The sequence below is a fragment of the Cyanistes caeruleus genome, chromosome 33 (assembly GCF_971803275.1).
Source record: "Cyanistes caeruleus chromosome 33, bCyaCae1.hap1.1, whole genome shotgun sequence".
Lineage (NCBI taxonomy): Eukaryota > Metazoa > Chordata > Aves > Passeriformes > Paridae > Cyanistes > Cyanistes caeruleus.
Genome location: NC_141734.1, coordinates 1,030,255 through 1,051,998, shown reverse-complemented (window position 1 = coordinate 1,051,998; position 21,744 = coordinate 1,030,255). Strand labels below are relative to the sequence as shown.

General features: G+C 45.0%; 2 long non-coding RNA genes and 1 pseudogene across 4 annotated transcripts in view; 1 reads left to right on the top strand and 2 right to left on the bottom strand.

Moving 5' to 3' along the window:
• The window catches only part of LOC111945340 (methyl-CpG-binding domain protein 3-like), a 29,753-nt pseudogene extending 18,190 nt beyond the window's left edge, over nucleotides 1-11,563 (bottom strand). Inside the window, exons 1-2 of the transcript XR_015281342.1 lie at nucleotides 11,285-11,563; nucleotides 977-1,136 (exon numbers count right to left, since the gene is read on the bottom strand). The product of XR_015281342.1 is annotated as a methyl-CpG-binding domain protein 3-like (transcript). The remainder of the gene's footprint in view (nucleotides 1-976; nucleotides 1,137-11,284) is intronic.
• A 578-nt stretch (nucleotides 11,564-12,141) lies between these two features.
• LOC111943972 (uncharacterized) lies at nucleotides 12,142-19,886 on the top strand. Of its 2 annotated transcripts, XR_015281341.1 has the most exons (4): nucleotides 12,142-12,248; nucleotides 15,019-15,207; nucleotides 15,391-15,481; nucleotides 19,322-19,886. It is a non-coding gene; the product is annotated as an uncharacterized LOC111943972 (long non-coding RNA). The 2 variants fall into 2 exon arrangements; XR_015281340.1 differs by lacking the exon at nucleotides 12,142-12,248 and having other exon boundaries at nucleotides 14,421-15,207.
• Nucleotides 19,887-20,263: 377 nt separating this feature from the next.
• On the bottom strand, nucleotides 20,264-21,299 carry LOC147647818 (uncharacterized). Its single transcript, XR_015281347.1, has 2 exons — nucleotides 21,176-21,299; nucleotides 20,264-20,383 (listed from the first exon to the last, which is right to left on the bottom strand). It is a non-coding gene; the product is annotated as an uncharacterized LOC147647818 (long non-coding RNA).
• Nucleotides 21,300-21,744: the final 445 nt, after the last annotated feature.

The following is a 21,744-nucleotide window of genomic DNA, read 5'->3' as shown; positions in this document are numbered from 1 at the left end:
AAAAATGGGGAAAAAATGGGGAAAAAAATGGTAAAAAAAATGAAAAAAAATGGTAAAAAATGGGGGAAAAAAAAGGGAAAAAAATGGGAAAAATGGGAAAAAATGGGAAAAAATAACAATAAATGGGAAAAAATGGGAAAAAAATGGGGAAAAAAATGCAAAAAAATGGGAAAAAATGGGGAAAAAAGTGTGAAAAAAATGGGAATAAATGGGGAAAAAAATGGGAAAAAATTGGAATAAATGGGAAAAAATGGGGAAAAAATGGGAAAAAAATAACAATAAATGGGAAAAAATGGGAGAAAAAATGGGGAAAAAATGGGGAAAAAATTCAAAAAAAATGGGAAAAAATGGGGAAAAAAGTGTGAAAAAAATGGGAATAAATGGGGAAAAAAATGGGAAAAAATTGGAATAAATGGGAAAAAATGGGGAAAAAATGGGGAAAAAATGGGGAAAAAATGGGGAAAAAAAGGGAAAAAAATGCAAAAAAATGCAAAAAAATGCGAAAAAAATGGGGAAAAAATGGGAAAAAATGGGAAAAAAATGGGGAAAAAAATGGGGAAAAAAAATGGGGAAAAAAATGGGAAAAAATTGGGAAAAAATGGGAAAAAAATGGGAAAAAATGGGAAAAAAATGGGGAAAAAAAGGGAAAAAATGGGGAAAAAAGGGAAAAAAATGGGAAAAAAATGGGGAAAAAATGGGAATAAATGGGGAAAAAATGGGGAAAAAAGGTAAAAAAATGGGAAAAAAATGGGGAAAAAATGGGAATAAATGGGGAAAAAATGGGGAAAAATTGGGGAAAAAAATGGGGGGAAAAAAATGCAAAAAAAATGGGAAAAAATGGGAAAAATTGGGGAAAAAAATGGGAAAAAAATGCAAAAAAAATGGGAAAAAATGGGAAAAAATGGGGAAAAAATGGGAATAAATGGGAAAAAACCGGGAAAAGTTTGGGCAAACTTTTGGAATTGTTCTGGCTGACCTTGTTGGGGTTGAGGGCGTCGTTCCTCAGGCGTTGTTTGTTCTTTTGCAGCTTGCTGGGCATCATCTTCCCCGTGCGGAAATCGAAGGAGCTCAGATCCACGGAATTGCCGAGGTAGCGAGCCAGCTGCGGCTTGCTGCGGAACTTCTTCCCACTGGGGCTGCCAAACAGGGATAAAATAACTGGAATTGCTGCTTTGGACAAAATGGGAATTTTGGGGGGTGGAGAGGGATTCTTGGGAATTTTTTGGGAATTTTTTGGGATTTTTGGGATTTTTTTAGGGGTTTTTTCGATTTTTTTTTTATTTTTAGGGTTTTTTTGAGGGGATTTTTTAGGGATTTTTTGGGGATTTTTTGAGATTTTTTGGGGATTTTTTTGGAATTTTTTGGGGATTTTTTAGGGATTTTTTAGGGATTTTTTGGGAATTTTTTGGGATTTTTTTTGGAATTTTTTGGAGATTTTTTAAGGTTTTTTTGGGGATTTTTTAAGGGTTTTTTTTGGATTTTTTGGGGATTTTTTGGGAATTTTTTGGGGATTTTTTTGTGATTTTTTGGGGATTTTTTGGGATTTTTTTGAGATTTTTTTGAGATTTTTTGGGGATTTTTTGGGATTTTTTGGAGGATTTTTTGGAGTTTTTTAAGGAATTTTTGGGGATTTTTTTGCGATTTTTTAGGGAATTTTTAGGGAATTTTTAAGGGATTTTTTGCAGATTTTTTGGAAATTTTTTGGGAATTTTTGGGGATTTTTTGGAGATTTTTTGCTGCGGAACTTCTTCCCACTGGGGCTGCCAAACAGGGATAAAAAAACTGGAATTGCTGCTTTGGACAAAATGGGAATTTTGGGGGTGCAGGGGGATTCCTGGGAATTTTTTGGGAATTTTTTGAGAATTTTTGGGGGATTTTTTCGATTTTTTTGAATTTTTTAGGGTTTTTTTAGGGGATTTTTCAGGGATTTTTTGGGGATTTTTTGGGGATTTTTTGGAAATTTTTTGTGGATTTTTTGGGAATTTTTTGGGATTTTTTTAGGGGTTTTTTCGATTTTTTTTTGATTTTTTAGGGATTTTTGGGGGGATTTTTTAGGGATTTTTTTGCGATTTTTTGAGATTTTTTGGGGATTTTTTGGGGATTTTTTGGGAATTTTTTGGGGATTTTTTGAGATTTTTTTTGAGATTTTTTGGGGATTTTTGGGGAATTTTTTGGGGATTTTTTTGCGATTTTTTGGGGATTTTTTAAGGTTTTTTTGGGATTTTTTTGGGAATTTTTGGGGAATTTTTAAGGGATTTTTTGGGAATTTTTTTTGCGATTTTTTGGGGATTTTTTAAGGTTTTTTTGGGATTTTTTGGGATTTTTTTGAGATTTTTTGGGGATTTTTTGGAGGATTTTTTGGAGTTTTTTAAGGAATTTTTGGGGATTTTTTTGAGATTTTTTAGGGAATTTTTGGGGAATTTTTGGGGGATTTTTTGGGGATTTTTTGGGAATTTTAAGGGATTTTTTGGAGATTTTTTGCTGCGGAACTTCTTCCCACTGGGGCTGCCAAACAGGGATAAAAAAACTGGAATTGCTGCTTTGGACAAAATGGGAATTTTGGGGGGTGCAGGGGGATTCTTGGGAATTTTTTGGGAATTTTTTGGAATTTTTTTCGATTTTTTTCGGGGTTTTTTCGATTTTTTTTTTATTTTTTAGGGGTTTTTGGGGGGATTTTTTTGGAATTTTTTGGGATTTTTTTAGGGGTTTTTTCTATTTTTTTTGATTTTTTAGGGGTTTTTTGGGGGGATTTTTTGGGGATTTTTTGGGGATTTTTTAAGGTTTTTTTGGGATTTTTTTTGGGACTTTTTGGGAATTTTTTGGGGATTATTTGGGGATTTTTTTCGATTTTTTTTGAATTTTTTAGGGGTTTTTTTGGGATTTTTTTGCGATTTTTTGGGGATTTTTGGGGAATTTTTGGGGATTTTTTTGAGGATTTTTTGGAGAATTTTTTGGGATTTTTTTGAGATTTTTTTTGGGAATTTTTAGGGATTTTTTTGGGATTTTTTGAGATTTTTTTTGAATTTTTTAGGGGTTTTTTGGGAATTTTTTGAGGATTTTTTTGGAAATTTTCGGGGATTTTTTGGGAATTTTTGGGGGATTTTTTGGGGATTTTTTGGGATTTTTTGGGATTTTTTTGGGAATTTTTTGGGATTTTTTTGAGATTTTTTAATGAATTTTTGGGGAATTTTTAAGGGATTTTTTGCAGATTTTTTGGGGAATTTTTGGGAATTTTTGGGGATTTTTTGGAGATTTTTTGCTGCAGAACTTCTTCCCACTGGGGCTGCCAAACAGGGATAAAAAAACTGGAATTGCTGCTTTGGACAAAATGGGAATTTTGGGGGGGTGCAGGGGGATCCTTGGGAATTTTTTGGGAATTTTTTGAGAATTTTTGGGGGATTTTTTCGATTTTTTTTGAATTTTTTAGGGTTTTTTTAGGGGGTTTTTCAGGGATTTTTTGGGGATTTTTTTGGGATTTTTTGGAAATTTTTTGTGGATTTTTTGGGAATTTTTTGAGATTTTTTGGGGATTTTTTGGGAATTTTTGGGGATTTTTTTGGAATTTTTGGGGATTTTTTTGGGAATTTTTTAGGGTTTTTTTCGATTTTTTTTGGATTTTTTAGGGATTTTTGGGGGGATTTTTTAGGGATTTTTTTGCGATTTTTTGAGATTTTTTTGGGATTTTTTTGGAATTTTTGGGGGATTTTTTGGGATTTTTTGGGGATTTTTTGAGATTTTTTTTGAGATTTTTTTGGGATTTTTTGGGGATTTTTTGGGAATTTTTTTGGGATTTTTTTGCGATTTTTTGGGGATTTTTTAAGGTTTTTTTGGGATTTTTTTGGGAATTTTTGGGGAATTTTTAAGGGATTTTTTGGGAATTTTTTTGGGATTTTTTTGCGATTTTTTGGGGATTTTTTAAGGTTTTTTTGGGATTTTTTGGGGAATTTTTGGGGAATTTTTAAGGGATTTTTTGGGAATTTTTTGGGGATTTTTTTGGGATTTTTTGGGGATTTTTTAAGTTTTTTTTGGGATTTTTTGGGGATTTTTTGGGATTTTTTTGAGGATTTTTTGGAGTTTTTTAAGGAATTTTTGGGGATTTTTTAGAGATTTTTTAGGGAATTTTTGGGGATTTTTTTGAGATTTTTTGGGGATTTTTGGGGAATTTTTAAGGGATTTTTTGGGGATTTTTTGGGAATTTTTGGGGATTTTTTGGAGATTTTTTGCTGCGGAACTTCTTCCCACTGGGGCTGCCAAACAGGGATAAAAAAACTGGAATTGCTGCTTTGGACAAAATGGGAATTTTGGGGGGTGCAGGGGGATCCTTGGGAATTTTTTGGGATTTTTTTGGAATTTTTTTCGATTTTTTTTTTAAATTTTTTAGGGTTTTTTTCGAGATTTTTTTGAATTTTTTAGGGTTTTTTTGGGGGATTTTTTGGGGATTTTTTGGAGATTTTTTAAGGTTTTTTGGGATTTTTTTGGGACTTTTTGGGATTTTTTTGGGATTTTTTTGGGATTTTTCTCGATTTTTTTTGAATTTTTTAGGGGTTTTTTGGGGATTTTTTAAGGATTAATTGGGGATTTTTTGGGAATTCCTTTGGGAATTTTGGGGGATTTTTTGGGAATTTTTTTGGATTTTTTGGAGAATTTTTAGGGATTTTTGGGGATTTCTTTGGGATTTTTGGGGGATTTTTTGGGAATTTTTAAGGGATTTTTTGGGAATTTTTTTGGGATTTTTTTGCGATTTTTGGGGGATTTTTTAAGGTTTTTTTGGGGATTTTTTTGGGAATTTTTAAGGGATTTTTTGGGAATTTTTTGGGGATTTGTTTGCGATTTTTGGGGGATTTTTTAAGGTTTTTTTGGAATTTTTTGGGATTTTTTAGAGAATTTTTGGGGGATTTTTGGGGATTTTTTGGGATTTTTTTGAGGATTTTATGGAGTTTTTTAAGGAATTTTTGGGGATTTTTGGGAATTTTTTGGGGATGTTTTTGAGATTTTTTTTGGAATTTTTTGGGGATTTTTTTTGATTTTTGGGGAATTTTTTGGGGATTTTTTGGTGGATTTTTTGGGATTTTTTAGGAATTTTTTGGGGATTTTTTGGGGGTTTTTTGAGATTTTTTTTTAATTTTTTAGGGGTTTTTTGGGATTTTTTGGGGATTTTTTTGGAATTTTTTTGGAATTTTTTGGGATTTTTTTGGAATTTTTTAGGGGTTTTTTTGGGATTTTTTAGGGATTTTTTGGGGATTTTTTGGGAATTTCTTTGGGAATTTTGGGGGATTTTTTGGGATTTTTTGGAGAATTTTTAGGGATTTTTTGGGATTTTTTTGGGATTTTCTGGGATTTTTTTTGGGATTTTTTGGGGATTTTTTGGGGATTCTTTGGGGATATTTTGGGATTTTTTTGAGAATTTTTTTGGATTTTATGGGAATTTTTTGGGGATTTTTTTGCGATTTTTTGGGGATTTTTTTGGAATTTTTGGAGAATTTTTTGGGATTTTTTGGGAATTTTTGGGGGATTTTTTGGGATTTTTTTTTTAATTTTTGGGGAATTTTTTGGGGATGTTTTTGAGATTTTTTTTGGAATTTTTTGGGGATTTTTTGGGGATTTTTTTTGATTTTTGGGGAATTTCTTGGGGATTTTTTGGTGGATTTTTTGGGATTTTTTTGGGGTTTTTTGAGATTTTTTTTTAATTTTTTAGGGGTTTTTTGGGATTTTTTAGGGGTTTTTTTGGAGGATTTTTGTGGATTTTTTGGAAATAGTTTGGGATTTTTGGGGAATTTTTTGGGAATTTTTTTGGGATTTTTTTGGGATTTTTTGGGAATTTTTTGCCGAATTTTTTGGGATTTTTTGGGATTTTTTTGAGGATTTTTTAGGGATTTTTTTGAGATTTTGGGGGGGAATTTTGGGGGTTTTTTGAGGATTTTCTTCAGATTTTTTGCATCATTTTTTGAAGATTTTTTTATGGAATTTTGGGAGATTTTTTGTGGAATTTTTGGGGATTTTTTTCAGATTTTTTGGGGATTTTTTTGTGGAATTTTTTGGAATTTTTTAGGGTTCTTTTTAATTTTTTAGTGATTTTTTGGGATTTTTTAGGGATTTTTAGGGGATTTTTTTTGGAATTTAGGGATTCATTAGGGAATTTTTGGGGTTTTTAGGGAATTTTGGGTTTTTTAGGGAATTTTTTGGGGTTTTTATGGAATTTTGGAAGGGAAAAATTGGAATTTGGGGATTTTTATGGAATTTTGGGGAGATTTTGGGGCTTTTTTAGGGAATTTTTGGGGTTTTTTAGGGAATTTTTTGGGGTTTTTTAGGGAATTTTGGATGGAAAAAATCAGAATTCTGACTTTTTTTTGGGATTTGGGGGGAGTTTCAAACCTTTTAATCCCAAATTTTTAGGATAATGAGGAAAAACCGGGAAAACTCGTCCAGCCGGAAATTTCGGGATTGACAAAAAATATTCATTAAATATGCAAATGAGCTCATTTACATAATAACCTTCATTTTTTTCCCCACTCCTTCTGGATCCGAGTGGTTTTTCCCGGCTTGAATTCCCAAGAAAAGTTGGAATTTCGGGTTTGGAGTTTGGATTTGCCCCAAATCCCAAATTTTTCCCCCCCAAAAATTCCATAAAACCCCAAAAATTCCATAAAAAAGCCCAAAATTCTCCCAAAAATTCCATAAAACCCCAAAAATTCCCAAAATTCTCCCAAAAAATTCCATAAAAATCCCCAAATCCCAAATTTTCCCTTCCAAAATTCCATAAAAACCAAAAAAAATCCCTAAAAACCCCAAAAATTCCCCCAAAAATCCCAAAATTCTCCCAAAAATTCCATAAAACCCCAAAAATTCCCAAAATTCTCCCAAAAAATTCCATAAAAATCCCCAAATCCCAAATTTTCCCTTCCAAAATTCCATAAAAACCCTCAAAAATTCCCTAAAAAAACCAAAAATTCCCTAAAAAAGCCCAAAATTCTCCAAAAAATTCCATAAAAATCCCCAAATCCCAAATTTTCCCCTCCAAAATTCCATAAAAAAAACCCAAAAAATTCCCTAAAAACCCCAAAAATTCCCCAAAAAATCCCAAAATTCTCCCAAAAATTCCCTAAAAATCCCCAAATCCCAAATTTTCCTCTCCAAAATTCCTTTAAAAACCCCAAAAATTCCCTAAAAACTTCAAAAAATTCCATGAAAATCCCAAATCCAAATTTTTCCTCTCCAAAATTCTGGAAAAACCCCAAAAATTCCCAAAAAATCCCAAAATTCTCCCATAAATTCCCCAAAAATCCCCAAATCCCAATTTTTCCCTTCCAAAATTCCATAAAAACCCCCAAAAATTCCCTAAAAAAAACCCCAAAAATTCCTTAAAAATTCAAAAAAAAAAATCCTTAAAAAACCCCTAAAAATTCCATAAAAATCCCCAAAAATTCCTGGATCGGGATTTGGGATCACTCCGGATAAAACCCCGGGATAATCTGGGATAAACACCGGAATAATTCGGGATAAACTCCTGGATAAAATCCAGGGATAAACACCGGGATAACTCGGGATAAAAAACCGGGATAATTTGGAATAAACACCGCGATGAAACCCGGGAGAATTCGGGATAAAATCCCGGGAATCCCCTCAGAGAAGGAACCGGAACCATCCCGGGACAGGAGCCCCGGTTCCCCCTCAGAGAACCGGAACCATCCCGGGACAGGAGCCCCGGTTCCCCCTCAGAGAACCGGAACCATCCCGGGACAGGAGCCCCGGCTCCCCCTCAGAGAGAACCGGAACAGTCCCGGGACAAAACCCCGAGCTCCTCCGGGGAAAAAACCCCGGGTTTCCCCTCAGAGAACCGGAACAATCCCGGGACAGGAGCCCGAGCTCCTCCCGTGAGAGGAGCCCCGGTTCCTCCTCAGAGAACCGGAACCATCCCGGGACAGGAGCCCCGGTTCCCCCTCAGAGAGAACCGGAACAGTCCCGGGACAAAACCCCGAGCTCCTCCGGGGACAAAAACCCGGTTTTCCCCTCAGAGAGAACCGGAACAGTCCCGGGACAAAACCCCGAGCTCCTCCCCTGACAAGAGCCCCGGTTCCCCCTCAGAGAGAACCGGAACAGTCCCGGGACAGGAGCCCGAGCTCCTCCGGGGACAGGAGCTCCGGTTTTCCCCTCAGAGAGAACCGGAACAGTCCCGGGACAAACCCCCGAGCTCCTCCGGGGAAAAAAACCCGGTTTTCCCCTCAGAGAGAACCGGAACAATCCCGGGACAAAACCCCGAGCTCCTCCCATGACAGGAGCCCCGGTTCCTCCTCAGAGAGAACCGGAACAGTCCCGGGACGGGAGCCCGAGCTCCTCCCGTGAGAGGAGCCCCGGTTCCTCCTCAGAGAACCGGAACCATCCCGGGACAGGAGCTCCGGTTCCCCCTCAGAGAGAACCGGAACCATCCCGGGACAGGAGCCGGGGTTCCCCCTCAGAGAGAACCGGAACAGTCCCGGGACAAAACCCCGAGCTCCTCCGGGGAAAAAACCCCGGTTTTCCCCTCAGAGAGAACCGGAACAATGCCAGGACAAACCCCCGAGCTCCTCCGGGGAAAAAACCCCGGTTTTCCCCCTCAGAGAACCGGAACAATCCCGGGACAGGAGCCCGAGCTCCTCCCGTGAGAGGAGCCCCGGTTCCTCCTCAGAGAACCGGAACCATCCCGGGACAGGAGCTCCGGTTTTCCCCTCAGAGAGAACCGGAACAGTCCCGGGACAAAACCCCGAGCTCCTCCGGGGAAAAAACCCCGGGTTTCCCCTCAGAGAACCGGAACCATCCCGGGACAGGAGCCGGGGTTCCCCCTCAGAGAGAACCGGAACAGTCCCGGGACAAACCCCCGAGCTCCTCCGGGGAAAAAACCCCGGGTTTCCCCTCAGAGAACCGGAACAGTCCCGGGACAGGAGCCCCGGTTCCCCCTCAGAGAAGGAACCGGAACCTCCCCGAGCTCTCCCCGTGACAGAAACCCCGGTTCCCCCTCAGACAGAACCGGAACAGTCCCGGGACAAAACCCCGAGATATTCCCGTGACAGGAGCCCCGGTTCCCCCTCAGAGAAGGAAGCGGAATCTCCTCGAGCTCCTGCGGGGACAGAAGCCCCGGTTTTCCCCTCAGAGAAGGAACCGGAATCCCCCCGAGCTCCCCCCGTGAGAGGAGCCCCAGTCCCCCCTCAGAGAGGACAGGAACCGCCCCCGTGACAGGAGCCACGGTTCCCCCTCAGAGAACCGGAACAGTCCCGGGACAAAACTCTGAGCTCCCCCAGTGACAGGAACTCGGAATCCCCCTCAGAGAAGGAACCGGAATATCCCCGAGCTCCCCCCGTGACAGAAGTCCGGTTCCCCCTCAGAGAGAACCGGAACAGTCCCGGGACAAAACCCCGAGCTCCTCCGGGGACAAAAAACCCGGTTTTCCCCTCAGAGAAGGAACCGGAACCGCCCCGTGACAGAAGCTCCGGTTCCCCCTCAGACAGAACCGGAAAAGTCCCGGGACAGCAGCCCGAGCTCCTCCGGGGAGAGGAGCCCCGGTTCCCCCTCAGAGAAGGAACCGGAATCTCCCCGAGCTCCCCCCGTGAGAGGAGCCCCGGTCCCCCCTCAGAGAAGGAACCGGAACCGCCCCCGTGACAGGAGCTCCGGCTCCCCCTCAGAGAGAACCGGAACAGTCCCGGGACAAAACCCCGAGCTCCTCCCACGAAAGTAACTCGGAATCCCCCTCAGAGAAGGAACCGGAACCTCCCCGAGCTCTGCCCGTGACAGAAACCCCGGTTCCCCCTCAGAGACGACGGGAAACACCCGGTGACAGAAGCTCCGGTTCCCCCTCAGAGAGAACCAGAACAGTCCCGGGACAAAACCCCGAGCTCCTCCGGGGACACAAGTCCCGGTTTTCCCCTCAGAGAAGGAACCGGATTCTCCCCGAGCTCCTCCGGGGACAGGAGCCCCTGTTTTCCCCTCAGAGGGAACCGGAACCGCCCCCGCGACAGGAGCCCTGGTTCTCCCTCAGAGAGAACCGGAACAGTCCCGGGACAAAACCCCGAGCTCCTCTGGGGACAGAAGCCCCGGTTCTCCCTCAGAGAAAACCGGAACAACCCCGTGCCAGAAGCCCGAGCTCCCCCCGTGACAGGAGCCCGGTTCCCCCCGCTCAGAGAGAACCGGAACCACCCGGTGACAGAAGCTCCGGTTCTCCCTCAGAGAGAACCGGAACAGTCCCGGGACAAAACTCCAGGCTCCTCCCGTGAAAGTAACTCAGAATCCCCCTCAGAGAAGGAACCGGAACTTCCCCGAGCTCCTCCAGGGACAGGAGTCCGGTTCCCCCTCAGAGAGCACCGGAACCGCCCCCGTGACAGGAGCCCGGCTTCCCCCCAGAGAGAACCGGAACAACCCCATGACAGAAGCCGAGCTCCCCCCGGGACAGGAACCCAGTTCCCCCTCCTCAGAGAGAACCGGAATAGTCCCGAGACAGGAGCCCGGTTCTCCCTCAGAGAGAACCGGAACAGTCCCGGGACAAAGCTCCGAGCTCCCCCCGTGAAAAGAACTCGGAATCCCCCTCAGAGAAGGAACCGGAACCTCCCCAAGCTCCTCCGGGGACAGGAGTCCGGTTTCCCCTCAGAGAGAACCGGAAAAGTCCCGGGACAAAACCCCGAGCTCCTCCGGGGACACAAGTCCCGGTTTTCCCCTCAGAGAAGGAAGCGGAATCTCCCCGAGCTCCTCCGGGGACAGGAGCCCCACTTTTCCCCTCAGAGGGAACCGGAACCGCCCCCGCGACAGGAGCCCTGGTTCTCCCTCAGAGAGAACCGGAACAGTCCCGGGACAAAACCCCGAGCTCCTCCGGGGACACGAGTCCCGGTTTTCCCCTCAGAGAAGGAACCGGATTCTCCCCGAGCTCCTCCGGGGACAGAAGCCTCGGTGTCCCCTCAGAGAGACCCGGAACCGCCCCCGTGACAGGAGCCCGGTTCCCCCTCAGAGAGAACCGGAACAGTCCCGGGACAAAACCCCGAGGTCCCCCCGTGCCAGAAGCCCCGGTTCTCCCTCAGAGAAAACCGGAACAACCCCGTGCCAGAAGCCCAAGCTCCCCCCGTGACAGGAGCTCGGTTCCCCCCCCTCAGAGAGAACCGGAACAACCCCGTGACAGGAGCCGGCCGTGCCAGAGCCATGGCGGAAGCGAGCGGGCTGTGACAGCCGCGCCGGCGGCGTGTACGGAGCAACCCCAGCGTCCCTTCCCAACCTCGGCTCCGAGAGCTCCGGAGACTCGGTAACCCCACCGCGATCCTTCGAGCCCTTACCTGAAGTAATAAACATCGCTTTTACCGGCGCTCAGGCCCGATTTACGGATCACCTCTTCCTTTTTCCAACCTGGAGGCAAAGCGGGACAATCCATCCTGCCGGGTTTCTCCATACGCCGGGCCGGCGAGACGGGGCCGTTGAAGGCCCGGAGCTGCCGGCCCGGCTGATGGCGGCCGATGCCGCTCGGTGTTGCCGGCCCGGCTCGGCCCGGGGCCGGGACCCCGCGGCGATGGCGGAGCGGGCGCGCGGCGCCAGGAGCGCGGGCTGCGCGCGCAACCCGGCCCGGCCCGAACGCGGCCTCCGAGCGGGGCAGAGCGGTCGAGTCGAACCATAGAGAAACAGCGGGGGCGGGACCGAGGAGCCCGCGGGGTCACGGTGGAGCCTCGGAGCGAGAGCCGTGAGGGGGAAGCACGGAGGGGTCGGAGCGGAGCGGCGAGCACGGAGGGGTCGGAGCGGGAGCCGTGAGGGGGAAGCACGGAGGGGTCGGAGCGGAGCTGTGAGGGGGAAGCACGGAGGGGATCGGAGCGGTGAGCACGGAGGGGTCGGAGCGGAGCGGTGAGCACGGAGGGGTCGGAGCGGGAGCCGCGGTGGGAGCGCAGAACGAGACCCCAGAGAGGGAACGACAACGGGAGCCATGGAGGGACCCCAATGCGAGATCCCTGAGGGGGAATCATGGAGGGACCCACGGTGCGACTGCAGGACACCTCTGAGGGAGGAACCATGGCGGGACCCGGAGCGAGACCCCTGAGGGGGAACCATGGCGGGACCCCTGAGGGGAAGCCATGGCGGGACCAGGGAGCGAGACCCCTGAGGGAGGAATCATCGCAGGATCCTGGAGCGGAACCCCTGAGGGGAAGCCATGGCGGGATCCCTGAGGGGGAGCCATGGCGAGACCCCTGAGGGAGGAACCATGGCGGGACCCGGAGCGAGACCCCTGAGGGGAAACCGGAGCGGGACTTCAATGTGAGACCCCTGAGGGGGAACCGTGGCGAGACTCCTGAGGGTGGGATCATGGCGGGACCCGGAGCGAGACCCCTGAGGGGAAACCATGGCGGGACCCCTGAGGGGAAGCCATGGCGGGACCAGGGAGCGAGACCCCTGAGGGAGGAATCATCGCAGGATCCTGGAGCGGAACCCCTGAGGGGAAGCCATGGCGGGATCCCTGAGGGGGAGCCATGGCGAGACCCCTGAGGGAGGAACCATGGCGGGACCCCTGAGGGGAAGCCATGGCGGGACCAGGGAGCGAGACCCCTGAGGGAGGAATCATGGCAGGATCATGGAGAGGGACCTCTGAGGGGAAGCCATGGCGGAATCACCGAGGGGGAGCCATGGCGAGACCCCTGAGGGGAGAACCATGGCGGGGCCGCAGAGCGAGACCCCTGAGGGGGAATCATGGCGGTATCCCTGAAGGGGATGCATGGCGAGACTCCCTGAGGGGGCAACCATGGTGGGATCCTGGAGTGAGACCCCTGAGGGGGAATCATGGCAGGAACCGGAGCGAGACCCCTGAAGGGGAATCATAGCAGGATCCCTGAGGGAGAACCATGGCAGGATCTGGAGCGAGACCCATGAGGGGGAACCATGGCTGGATCCCTCAGGGGGATGCATGACGAGAACCCCTGAAGGGGCAACCATGGTGGGATCCGGAGTGAGACCCCTGAGGGGAAGCCATGGCAGGATCCCTGAGGGGAAGCCATGGCGGGATCCCTGAGGGAAGAACCATGGAGGGACCCCAGAGTGAGACCCCTGAGGGGGAACCATGGTAGGATCTGGAGCGAGACCCATGAGGGGGAACCATGGCTGGATCCCTCAGGGGGATGCATGGCGAGACCCCCTGAAGGGGCAGCCATGGTGGGATCCGGAGTGAGACCCCTGAGACCCCTGAGGGGGAACCATGGCAGGATCCCTGAGGGGAAGCCATGGCGGGATCCCTGAGGGAAGAACCATGGAGGGACCCCAGAGCGAGACCCCTGAGGGGGAACCATGGCAGGACTCCTGAGGGAGGAACCATGGCGGGATCCCTGAAGGAAGAACCATGGAGGGACCCCAGAGTGAGACACCTGAAGGGAAGCCATGGTGGGACCCCTGAGGGGGAACCATGGCGGGACCCAGAGCAATACCCCTGAGGAGGAACCATGGTGGGATCCCTGAGGGGGAACCATGGCGGGATCCCTGAGGGGGAACCATGGCGGGATCCCTGAGGGGGAACCATGGCGGGACCCCTGAAGGGGAACCATGGCAGGATCCCTGAGGGGGAACCATGGTGGGATCCCTGAGGGGGAACCATGGCGGGACCCCTGAAGGGGAACCATGGCGGGACCTGGAGCGAGACCCCTGAGGGAGGAATCATAGCGGGACCCCTGAGGGAGGAACCATGGCAGGACCCCTGAGGGAGGAACCATGGCAGGATCCCTGAGGGGGAACCATGGCGAGACCTCTGAGGGGGGAATCATGGAGGGACCCCAGAGCAAGACCCCTGAGGGGAACCATGGCGGGACCCCTGAGGGGAACCATGGCGGGACCCAGAGAGAGACCCACGAGAGGAAACTTCAATGTGAGAGGAGCGGGACTTCAATGTGAGACCCCTGAGGGGGAACCATGGTGAGACCCCTGAGGGTGGGATCATGGCGGGACTGCAGAGCGAGACCCCTGAGTGGGAACCATGGCGGTATCCCTGAAGGGGATGCATGGCGAGACCCCCTGAGGGGGCAACCATGGTGGGATCCTGGAGTGAGACCCCAGAGAGAGAACCATGGCGAGACCCCTGAGGGAAGAATCATGGAGGAACCCGGAGTGAGACCCCTGAGGGAAGAATCATGGTGGGACCCCTGAGGGGGAACCATGGCGGGACTCCTGAGGGGGCGCCATGGCGGGACCCCTGAGGGAAGAACCATGGCGGAACCCGGAGTGAGACACCTGAGGAGGAATCATGGCGGGACCCCTGAGGAGGAATCATGGCGGGACCCCTGAGGGAGGAACCATGGCGGGATCCCTGAGGGGGAACCATGGCGGGACTCCTGAGGGGGAGCCATAGCGGGACCCCTGAGGGAGAAACCATGGCAGGACCCCTGAGGGAGGAACCATGGCGGGACCCCTGAGGGAGGAACCATGGCGGGACCCCTGAGGGAGGAACCATGGCGGGACCCCTGAGGGAGGAACCATGGCGGGACCCCTGAGGGAGGAACCATGGCGGGATCCCTGAGGGAGGAACCATGGCGCGATCCCTGAGGGAAGAACCATGGCGGAACCCGGAGTGAGACACCTGAGGAGGAATCATGGCGGGACCCCTGAGGAGGAATCATGGCGGGATCCCTGAGGGAGGAACCATGGCGGGACCCCTGAGGGAGGAACCATGGCGAGACCTCTGAGGGGGCAATCATGGTGGGACCCGTGAGGGAGGAATCATGGCGGGACCCCTGAGGGAGGAACCATGGTGGGACCCCTGAGGGAGGAACCATGGCAAGACCTCTGAGGGAGGATCCATGGAGGGACCCCAGAGCGAGACCCCTGAGGGGGAACCATGGCGGGACCCCTGAGTGGGAACCATGGCAGGATCCCTGAAGGAGGAATCATGGCGAGACCCCTGATGGAGGAATCATGGCGGGCCCTGCTGCCGCTCAGGAACCTCAGGGTGTTGCTCCAACAAGATCCGAATTCCCCATTTTCCTTAGAAATTCCCTCAATTCCTTTTCCCGCTTTTTCCCATTGGATCCATCCCGGTTTTATCCCTCAGCGGTCGGCGCTAGGACCGAGCCCCAGCGGCCGCAACGCGCAGGGGCGGCCATTCCTCCTCCTCCCGCATTCCCGACGCTTTCCCATTCCCGCTCCCGCTCCCCATCCCGGTGACATTTTTGGGATCGAATCCTGGAAAAAACCTTGGGATCCATGGAGGAGCCATTCCCAGAGAAAAAGGACGAAGAAGGTAAGCGCGGGAAAAAGGGGGAGGGGGGGGGGCAAGATGGCGCCGGCTCTGAGGGGAAGCTCCGGCTCTGAGGGGAATCGTCTGATTTTACCTCTTAAATAATCCCAAAATTCCAAGAAATCTTTGGAATTTTTAATGGATTGCTCCATGAAAAAGCGGGGAATGGTTTTTGTGCTGTTACAGAGGGAAAAGCGATGGTGAACCTCGAGCTGGATTTTTTAATGTTCCCACATGGAAATGCTTGGGGATCCCGAATTTACATCCAAAATTTTAGGTAAGAATCTTTTTCCAAGTTTGTTTTTTTTGGGGGAATATCGAGGCAAAATTCAGGAATTTTATCTTAGAATGTGAATTTTCCCATTTTTCCTTTGGAAATTCGAATTTTGGGAATTTCCGATTTTTGCTTCGCTTTTAATTTTTTTTTTTGCCGCACCAAAAAACCCGAATTTTATGAAAGAGCTGATCCAAAATCTGGGAATTTTCTCTAAAAAATTCCATTTAAATCCAATTTCACTTGGTTTTTCCAATTATCCAAAAAAAAATCTGTAATCCAAGAATTTTGCTTTTTTCCAAAGATTTTCCCATCTGGAATTTCCAGAATTTCTTTGAAAAAAAAAAATCGGAATTTTCTAATTAAACGTTGGAATTTTTTGATTAAATTCTTTGATTTTTTTTTTTCTGGGGAAAAATAATTCCAAATAAAAAAATTCCCGTTTTTTTTTGGGGGGGGAAAAAGTAGAAATTCCTTAAAAAAATTCAATTCTTAAAGTTATTCCTGAATGAAAAAGAATTGGAATTTTTGAAATTGGAATTTCTTTTTTCGAAATTCCAGCAGAAATTCCCAAATTTCCTTCATTTTTTAGCCTGAATTTTTCCATATTTTTCCCAAATTTTTCCATGTTTTCCTCCTCATTTTATCCCCATTTTTCCATATTTTTTTCCAATTTTTTTCCAATTTTTTCCCATTTTTCCCCCAATTTTATTCCCAATTTTTCTCCCATTTTTCTCCATATTTTTCCCAAATTTTTCCCAAATTTTCCCCAATTTTTCCATATTTTTTCCATTTTTTCCCAATTTTTTCCCAATTTTCTCCCCAAATTTTTCCAAAATATTTTCCCCAAATTTTCCCCATTTTTCTATATTTTTTTTCATTTATTTCCCTCAATTTTTCCCAATTTTCCCATTTTTTTCCCCTTTTTATTCCGTGGAAAAATTTCTCATCCCCAATTTTTTTAATCCCTGTTTTAAAAAAGGGAAATTTTGGGGAAAAATGGGAATTTTTGGGTGAAAAATGGGAATTTTTGGGTGAAAAAATGGGAATTTTGGGGATTTTGGGGGAAAAATGGGAATTTTGGGTAAAAATTTGAGATTTTAGAAGGAAAAATGGGAATTTTTGGCAGGAAAAAACGGGAATTTGGGGGAAAAATGGGAATTTTGGGGGAAAAATGGGAATTTTTGGGATAAAAATTGTAATTTTTATGGGAAATGGGGATTTTGGGGAGGAAAATGGGAATTTTGGGTGGAAAAATGGGAATTTTTGGGAGGAAATGAGGATTTTTGGGAGATAAAAATGGGAATTTGGGGAAAAAAATGGGAAATTTTTGGGAAAAATGGGGATTTTTTGGGGGAAAAATGGGGATTTTTTTCTCCATTTTTTCCCCATTTTTTCCCTCATTTTTTCCCCATTTTTTCCCCATTTTTTCCCTCATTTTTTCCTCTTTTCTTCCCATTTTTCCCCCCATTTTTTCCCATTTTTCCCCAATTTTTCCCCATTTTTTTCCCAATTTTTTCCCATTTTTTTCCTATTTTTTTCCCTTTTTTTTCCCATTTTATCCTAAATTTTTCCCCATTTTTTCCCCATTTTTTCCCTTTTTTTTTCTCATTTTTTCCCCAATTTCCCTCCCATTTTATTCCAATTTTTTCTCCATTTTTTCTCCATTTTTTCCCCATTTTTTCCCCAATTTTCCCTTATTTTCCCCCCAATTTTGTCCCATTTTTCCCCATTTTTTCCCCAATTTCCCTCCCATTTTATTCCAATTTTCCCCCCATTTTTTTCCCATTTTCCCCCAATTTTTTCCTCATTTTCCCCCAATTTCCCCCGTTTTTTCCCCCATTTTTTCCCATTTTTTCCTATTTTTCCCCATTTTTTTCCCATTTTATCCTAAATTTTTCCCCATTTTTTCCCTTCTTTTTTCTCATTTTTTCCCCAATTTCCCTCCCATTTTATTCCAATTTTTTCTCCATTTTTTTCCATTTTTTCCCCATTTTTTCCCCTTTTTTTCCCCCATTTTTTCCCCAATTTTTTCCCCAATTTTTCCCCATTTTTCACTTGAATTTCCCTCCCATTTTATTCCAAATTTCCCCCAATTTTCCCCATTTTCCCCTCAATTTTTTTCCCATTTTTTCCCTCATTTTTTCCCCATTTTTCCCCAATTTCCCTCCCATTTTATTCCAATTTTTTCTCCCATTTTTCCCCATTTTTCCCCCATTTTCCCCCATTTTATTCCCATTTTTTCCCCCATTTTTCCCCCATTTTATTCCCATTTTTTTCCCCATTTTTCCCCCATTTTCCCCCAATTTCCCTCCCATTTTATTCCATTTTTCCCCATTTTTTCCCCATTTTTTCCCCATTTTCCCCCATTTTCCCCCATTTTTTCTCAATTTTCCCCCCATTTTTTTCCCCATTTTTTCCCATTTTTTCCCATTTTTCCCCCATTTTATTCCCATTTTTTCCCAATTTTTCCCCCAATTTCTCTCCCATATTATTCCAATTTTTTCTCCATTTTTTTCCCATTTTTCCCTCATTTTCCCCCCATTTTCCCCTCATTTTTTCCCCATTTTTTTCCCATTTTTTCCCCAATTTTCCCCAATTTCCCTCCCATTTTATTCCATTTTTTCCCCCATTTTCCCCCATTTTTCCCCCATTTTCCCCTTTTTTTCCCCAGCTTTTATTTCCTTCTCCTCTGGATATTTTTAGCTCTGGGTGTGGCCATGCCTGGATTGAATCCAAAATAAATCCAAGCTGAGCTCTGCAATTTCTTCCTTTTATTCCCCTTTTTCCTCCCCCAATTTTACCAGGTTTTTTCCCCAATTTCCCCAATTTTTCCCCAATTTTTTCCCCATTTTTTCCCCATTTTCCCCCAATTTTTTCCATTTTTTCCCATTTTTTCCCCAATTTTTTCCCATTTCTTCCCCATTTTTCCCCAATTTCCCTCCCATTTTATTCCAAATTTTTCTCCATTTTTTTCCATTTTCCCCCCATTTTTCCCCATTTTTCCTCCAATTTTCCCCCATTTTTTCCCCATTTTTGCCCCATTTTATTCCAATTTTTCCCCATTTTTTCCCCATTTTTTCTCCATTTTTTTCCCCATTTTTTTCCCCATTTTTCCCCCATTTTCCCCCCATTTTTTCCCCATTTTATTCCCATTTTATTCCCATTTTTTCCCCATTTTTCCCCATTTTTTCTCCATTTTTTTCCCATTTTTCCCTCATTTTTTCCCCAATTTTTTCCCATTTTTTCCTCAATTTTCCTCCCATTTTATTCCAATTTTTCCCAATTTTTTCCTCTTTTTCCCTCAATTTTTCCCCCATTTTTACCCCATTTTTCCCCAATTTTTTCTCCATTTTTTCTCCATTTTTCCCCATTTTTCCCCCATTTTCCCCCCATTTTTTCCCCCATTTTTTTCCCATTTTTCCCCATTTTTTCCCCATTTTGTTCCCATTTTCCCCATTTTTTCCCCATTTTTTCCCCATTTTTTCTCCATTTTTTCCCCATTTTTCCCCATTTTTTTCCCATTTTTCCCTCATTTTTTCCCCAATTTTTTCCCATTTTTTCCCCAATTTTTCCTCCCATTTTATTCCATTTTTTCCCCATTTTTCCCCATTTTTTCCTCATTTTTCCCCATTTTTCCCCATTTTTCCCCATTTTTCCCCCATTTTTTTTCCCATTTTTTTCCCCATTTTTCCCCATTTTATTCCCATTTTTCCCCATTTTATTCCCATTTTCCCCATTTTATTCCCCCTCCCCCTCCCCCTTTCCCCTCCCCCATTTCCCCACCCCCATTCCCATAACCAGGAACCCCAAATTTCATTTGCATTTCCTTTTCTTTCTCAGCATTTCCTGAAACCCCGGCCACAAACAAACCCCCCAGAGCCGGCCTGGATCCTTCCAGAACCTTCCTCCTCCTCTCTCGGTGACTTCCAGGCCTGGCAACATTGAGAATGTTTGATATTCCAAAATTCCAGCATTTGCCTGCAAAATCCCCTTTTTTTGCACTCTAAAATCCCTTTTTGCTCTCCAAAATTCCCCTTTTTTCCCCCATTTTTTTCCCATTTCCCCCATTTTTTCCCCCATTTTTTCTCCAATTTTTCCCCATTTTTCCCCATTTTTCCCCATTTTTTCCCCATTTTTTTTCCATTTTTCCCCCATTTTTTCCCCATTTTTTCCCATTTTTCCCCCAATTTTTTCCCATTTTTTCCCCATTTTTTCCCATTTTTTCTCCATTTTTTCCCCAATTTCCCCCAATTTCCCTCCCATTTTATTCCAATTTTTCCCCATTTTTTCTCCCATTTTTTTCCCATTTTTCCCCCATTTTTCCCCATTTTTTCTCCATTTTTTCCCCAATTTCCCCCAATTTCCCTCCCATTTTATTCCAATTTTTCCCCAATTTTTCCCCCATTTTCCCCCCATTTTTACCCCATTTTTCCCCATTTTCCCCCAATTTTTTCCTCTTTTTTCCCCATTTTTTCCCCATTTTTTCTTCATTTTTCTCCCATTTTTTCTCCATTTTTTCCCCCATTTTTTCCTCCAATTTTCCCCCATTTTTTCTCCATTTTTCCCCATTTTTTCCCCATTTTTCCCCATTTTATTCCCATTTTTTTTCCATTTTTTCTCCATTTTTCCCCATTTTTTTCCCCATTTCCCCTCCCATTTTATTCCAATTTTTTCCCCATTTTTTCCCCATTTTATTCCCATTTTATCCCATTCCATTCCCCCTTTCCCCCCTTTCCCCTCCCCCATTTCCCCACCCCCATTCCCATAACCAGGAACCCCAAATTTCATTTGCATTTCCTTTTCTTTCTCAGCATTTCCTGAAACCCCGGCCACAAACAAACCCCCAGAGCCGGCCTGGATCCTTCCAGAACCTTCCTCCTCCTCTCTCGGTGACTTCCAGGCCTGGCAACATTGAGAATGTTTGATATTCCAAAATTCCAGCATTTGCCTGCAAAATCCCCTTTTTTTGCACTCTAAAATCCCTTTTTGCTCTCCAAAATTCCCCTTTTTTCCCCCATTTTTTTCCCATTTCCCCCATTTTTTCCCCATTTTTTTCCCCATTTTTTTCCCATTTTCCCTCCCATTTTATTCCAATTTTTTCCCCATTTTTCCCCCCATTTTCCCCCATTTTTTCCCCATTTTTTCCCCTTTTTCCCCCAATTTTTTCCCATTTTTCCCCCAATTTTTCCCCATTTTTTCCCCATTTTTCCTCCAATTTTTCCCCATTTTTCTCCGTTTTTTCTCCATTTTTCCCCCATTTTTCCCCTATTTTTCCCCATTTTTTCCCCATTTTTTTCCTAATTTTTTCCCCATTTTTCCCCCATTTTTTCCCCATTTTTCCCCATTTTTTCCCCATTTTTTTCCTAATTTTTTTCCCATTTTTCCCCATTTTTCCCCATTTTTTCCCCCATTTTTTCCCCATTTTCCCCCATTTTTTCCCCATTTTTTCCCCATTTTTTCCCTCATTTTTTCCCCATTTTTCCCCATTTTTCTCCCCATTTTTTCCCCATTTTTCTCCATTTTTTCCCCATTTTTTCCCAATTTCCCTCCCATTTTATTCCCATTTTTCCCCATTCTATTCCCCCTCCCCCTCCCCCATTTCCCCACCCCCATTCCCATAACCAGGAACCCCAAATTTCATTTGCATTTCCTTTTCTTTCTCAGCATTTCCTGAAACCCCGGCCACAAACAAACCCCCCAGAGCCGGCCTGGATCCTTCCAGAACCTTCCTCCTCCTCTCTCGGTGACTTCCAGGCCTGGCAACATTGAGAATGTTTGATATTCCAAAATTCCAGCATTTGCCTGCAAAATCCCCTTTTTTTGCACTCTAAAATCCCTTTTTGCTCTCCAAAATTCCCCTTTTTTCACCCATTTTTTTTCCCATTTTTCCCCCATTTTTCCCCCATTTTTTCCTCCCAATTTTCCCCCATTTTTTCCCTATTTTTGCCCCATTTTATTCCAATTTTTTCCCCAATTTTTCCCCATTTTTCCCCATTTTTTCCCCAATTTTCCCCCTACTTTTCCTTCATTTTTTCCCCATTTTTTCCCCCATTTTTCCCCATTTTTTCCCCCTTTTTCCCCCAATTTTCCCCATTTTTCCCTCATTTTTCCCCCATTTTTTCCCCATTTTTTTCCCATTTTATTCCAATTTTCCCCCCATTTTTTCCCAATTTTCCTCCCATTTTATTCCAATTTTTTCCCATTTTTCCCCAATTTCCCTCCCATTTTATTCCAATTTTTTCTCCATTTTTTCCCCATTTTTC